Source organism: Aethalodelphis obliquidens, unplaced genomic scaffold (assembly GCF_003676395.1).
Source record: "Aethalodelphis obliquidens isolate GAN/ISIS:26980383/991018 unplaced genomic scaffold, ASM367639v1 scaffold99, whole genome shotgun sequence".
Classification (NCBI taxonomy): domain Eukaryota; kingdom Metazoa; phylum Chordata; class Mammalia; order Artiodactyla; family Delphinidae; genus Aethalodelphis; species Aethalodelphis obliquidens.
In genome coordinates this window covers 2,617,546-2,622,458 of record NW_020838043.1, presented here as the reverse complement: position 1 = coordinate 2,622,458, position 4,913 = coordinate 2,617,546, and the positions used below count along the sequence as shown (strand labels likewise).

General features: G+C 42.9%; 1 non-coding gene across 1 annotated transcript; it reads left to right on the top strand.

Annotated features, from left to right (window-relative positions):
- Positions 1 to 1,186: 1,186 nt before the first annotated feature.
- On the top strand, positions 1,187 to 1,259 carry TRNAG-GCC (transfer RNA glycine (anticodon GCC)). Its single transcript has one exon. It is a non-coding gene; the product is annotated as a tRNA-Gly (tRNA).
- The last annotated feature ends 3,654 nt before the right edge of the window (positions 1,260 to 4,913 follow it).

Sequence of the window (4,913 nt, the reverse complement as noted above, 5' to 3'; positions counted from 1 at the left end):
TAATACAAAAATGTCTTTTACTTAATGGGATGCTATTGTTACTCTCTCTTGGTTGTCATGGCTTTTTGGGTGCACACTGCCAGGCCTCTGTACCCTCTTGGTGGCAGCTTTCCAAATGCTGACTTTCTTATGGGGCACATGGTGAATTCCTTAGGGCAGTGGTCTGTGAGATCAGAACTATTTGCTTATTAACACTGAGATGTCATTTGTCTTTTTCACTGTGTTGGCATCTCCAAGGATAATGCAAAAGCAATGGGGGATAAAACTGCCTGTCCCTTAGCGTGAAGCAAAGCAGTGACACTAAGTTCTACTAGTAGTCATGGTATTCTTCATTGCTGTCACTCTTGGTAACAAAACAAAACAAAACAGAATCCAATTTCAATTAAGAATCCAATTGCAATTAAGAATGTCCTTGACGAAGCAGTAAAAATTACTGTGTTAAATATTGACCTTTGAGTACACACCTTCTTAATACTCTGCATGATAAAATGGGAAGTGTGCAGAAAGCGCTTTTGCTGTATACCGAAGCATGATGGTTATCTTGAGAGAAATTATGTGTATGCTTGGTTGAGTTGCGAGCTGAACTAGCAACTTATTTTCCTGGAAAATCATTTTGACGGGAAAGAATTCCTGACAGACAAACTCTGATTATTTAGACTCAGGTATGTGGCAGCCATTTTCTTGTAAGTGATTAAAGTAAACCTGCCACTTCAAGGAAAACAACTGACACCATTTGTTGTCAGGGATAAAATTTTAGGTCTCAAGCAAAAATTAAAATTTTGTAAAACTTGTATTCATCATTTTTGAGCATGAAAGCTTCCCAGTTCTTAAAAAAATTTCTGGTGAGCTGACTGGTGAGATCACTGGTCATATTAACAAATGTGACTTTTTGAAATTATATAATGAAATATGTAAACATTTGGAACATCTATATAACTCAGTGAACCAATATTTTCAAATTATCAATGCATGATTTTACAAAATACGTATGGGCAAAAGATTCATTCAAAGTACAAGATAGATGGATTTTAATGTAAGAGTATGAAAAGTTCATCATTGTGGTTTCAGATTTCACATTGTAACTAACGTTTAAGAAAATATCTCTTATAGACTTTTACTGTGGCATCAAAGAAGAGTACTTCTAATTACCTGAAAAGGCCATTAAACTATTCTTTTCTTGGGGACTTCCCTGGTGGTCCAGTGGGTAAGACTCCGTGCTGCCAATGCAGGGGCCCCAGGTTCGATTCCTGGTCAGGGAACTAGAGCCCACATGCATGGCTAAGAAGAAGTCCGCATGCTGCAACTAAAGATCCCACATGCCGCAACTAAGACCCAGCGCAGTCAAAATAATAAATAAATAAAAACAAATAAATATTTTTAAAAAATTCCTTTCTTTTCCAACTACAAAGCTGCATGAGGCAACAGACTGAATGCGGATGCAGATGTGTGAGAATATAGCTATCTTCTAAGTCAGAGGTTTGCAAAAATGTAAAACAATGCCACTCACTAATTTTTTTTTTCCCTTGGAAACTATAGTTATCTTTCCATAAAGATAGGTTCTTTATGGTAACCTGTAGTGGGCTTTAACGTTATTTTTAAGTGAATCAATTAATAAATATTAAACGTTCTCAGTTTTAAGTTTGAATTCAGTAAATATCAATACTTAAAATGCACATAAACAAAAGCTCCTTGGGACCTCAGTAATTTTTAAGACTGCAAACGGATCCCGAAACCAAAGAGCTTGAGAACTAGTGATTTAGGGCTTTGACACTTCAAGTCAGTTCACGGACCAGCAGAATCTGGATCACCTGGGATCTTGTTAGAAAAGCAGAGCCCCATCCCAGACTCACTGAATCAGAACCTGCATTTTAATAACATGCCCAGATGATCCACGGGGGCCACATGTACTATTTTAGAAGACACTGGAAGGCCTCCCCACTATATAGGTCCCTGATGGAGGAGGTCTGGCTCAGTCTCTTTTTCCTCCCTCTCTGTCAGCTACCACCACTGGGTGTCTGCCCCAAGCCCCTTGCCACTGGGGGGGGGTCCCTTGATCTAGTGGGCAGCCCTCTTGAGTGGGATGAGGTATGATTGCTTAATCCCAGATATCTTCTTCCTCAATGTCTCCTTGGCCTGCAGGAAATGCACTCATTCTTGTCTTGCCAGATTGTGCCATGCAAGCACATCCACTGCCGGCGTTCCTCACCATCCTTCCAGGTTGGGCTGTTCCAGCATCCACCTTGCTCTACCCTGTTCTACACCTCCAGGCTAGAAGCAGGCTCCAGTATCCACGCTCACATAAACCTCCAAACTCCCAACACTCTCTCATCTTTAGCATGTGGAGCTACTCACTACTTCTCTGTCCTCAACTTTAGGTCCAAAGTCCCATCCAACATGCTCTAATTTATGAAAGAACAAACACAAGCCTGTAAAACTATTATCAGAACAATTTTAACCCCAAATGAATCAAAGCTAACTCTTTGGGGGCTAGGGTTTTCAATTTATCTTGGCTCACAGAGAATAAAATGGGATTAGCCTGACTGCTTGGGTCTGATGGGGTCATGTCAGTGGGCAGTAGAGAGAATGCAGAAAGGTCAGAACACATCTGGTTAAGAGGGATTGAAGGCAGAGATAACTGAGGGGATCAGCAGAGAGCCACAAGCTGCTATAAATGGATTTATGTCTTCTGACACAGAAAAATGACAATCCAAGAGAATTTAGACAAATGCAGATGAAATTTCTGAGCCACAGCTGGTAATTCTGAGGAACTATGGGGAAGAAGAGAGCTCAAAGACTGGAAAAGGGAAGATGTCCGAATTTCCCCAGACTTCTCACCTCAAAATGGAAATTGAGTTTGCTCAAAACTCTAGAATGAATTATTAAATTGAGTGGTTTATGGGTACTCAGACAGGGAAAAGGGGGTGGCCAGCAAACAGCCCGGAGTCACGAACTCATGCCCGGTGAGTCCCCAGATCGTAAGTGCTCTGGGCAGATTAGGGGCGTGTTCCGGTGTCAAGACTCCATGACCGGATTTTAATCCTGTTTGTCACAGTGATTTATAAAAATCCATTTCCTGATAAGATGGAGAATTATGGACTGGATGAAAAACAGTTGGGGGCGGTGTGCCCATGGAACTGGTTGAACAACTCTACCCAGAGAGTGCTCATTAATGTTCAATCTGAAGTGGATCTCCAGTGATAACAGTAATCATAGCAATTATAATAATGATGACAGTAACAGTAGCTGTCACTTACTGAGTTCTTACTATGTGTCAGGCAGTGCTAAAAATGCTTTATTTGTATTAACCTATTGAACCTTCACAGTTAGTCCAGGAGATGGGAGCTATTATTAAGGCTGGGTGTACAGATGTGGAAAGTGAAGCTCAGAGCAATTAAAGCATTTGTCTAAGGCCACACAGTAAGTGATGGGGCAGGTACCCAAACCCAGAGGCTGGCTGCTCAGCAAGCATGCTCCATCCTGTTGAAGATGCGTGTAGATGTTGGAGGATAGATTCAGGATTCGTCAATAGAAATCCTGGCTCCGGGAAGTAGTATTTTATTTTTTCTGTACTAGGTCGCTGTTTGGGGGCATATGATTCAAAACGGATTGGGGGGGCTTCCCTGGTGGTGCAGTGGTTAAGGATCCGCCTGCCAGTGCAGGGGACACGGGTTCAAGCCCTGGGCCGGGAAGATCCCACATGCCGCGGAGCATCTAAGCCCGTGCACCACAACTACTGAGCCTGCGCTCTAGAGCCCGTGAGCCACAACTGCTGAGCCCACGTGCCACAACTACTGAACCCCGCAGGCCTAGAGCCTGTGCTCTGGAATAAGAGAAGCCACTGCCACTCTTGATGAGAAGCCCGCGCACTGCAACGAAGAGTAGCCCCCGCTCGCCGCAACTAGAGAAAGTCCGCGCACAGCAACAAAGACCCAATGCAGCCAAAAATAAATAAATACATAAATTTATAAAGAAAAAACCAAAAAACCAAAACAAAAGGAATTGGGATGTGAATGGGGTGTGAGTGCAGCCACCTCAGGCCCAACCCCTGGGACCTAATGCTCAGGCACTGCGGTTGGTCCCTATTTGCCCAGCACAGGTTTTTCTCACTTTCCGTGAGCAGACAAGCCAAGGTGGTGGGAAAAACCGGAGCTGTGGCGTCAGTACAAGCAGGTATGTGTGAGGATGTAGTCAGTATCCTCCCAGGAGCTATCTTTTCTTAAAACTTATCTCTGATTGTGGTGTGAAATGCTATGACCTCTATTTAAGATATCTATCTGCAAACAGGTGGATTGGGATGCCTCTTTCTGAATATCCCCCTCCTCCCTGAATTTCCTCCAGAAAGGTCCCATCACATTGGTGCCTGTGTAGGAACTATTTTTTCCTCAGTCTTTTATATCAGAGCTTCTCAGACATGAATGTGCATGGGACTCTCCTGGGGATCTTGTCAAAATGCAAATTCTGATTCCTGAAGTCTGAGGAGAGGCCCCAAACTCTGCATTTCTAACAAGCTCCCAGAGGATGCTGGTACCTCTGGTCAGTGGACCCACTTGGAGTAGCGAGATTCCACATCACCCTTCAGAGCTCAGAGCCTATTAGTAGCTCAAAAATGCTTAGTAACCTGTAAATTGACCTGGAAATGTCTCCTATTTAAGAACATTAGTTGTTAGTTACCAGGCTATAGAAAACACTGTAGAATATAAGAGGGGGTGGTTTATAGAAAAGGATACTTTATTTGTAATTCAGAGCAAGATCTGACTGACCTTCTGACTTTAGTCATTTGAGGGTTCAAAGATGACTGGGCTCTTATGGAGAATCAAACATCACTGTTACATAGATGGCCAACACAAGGCTTAATTCCCATGACAAAGATGGAAAGACAAGCATGATAGAGATTCGCTACTCACATGATGAGT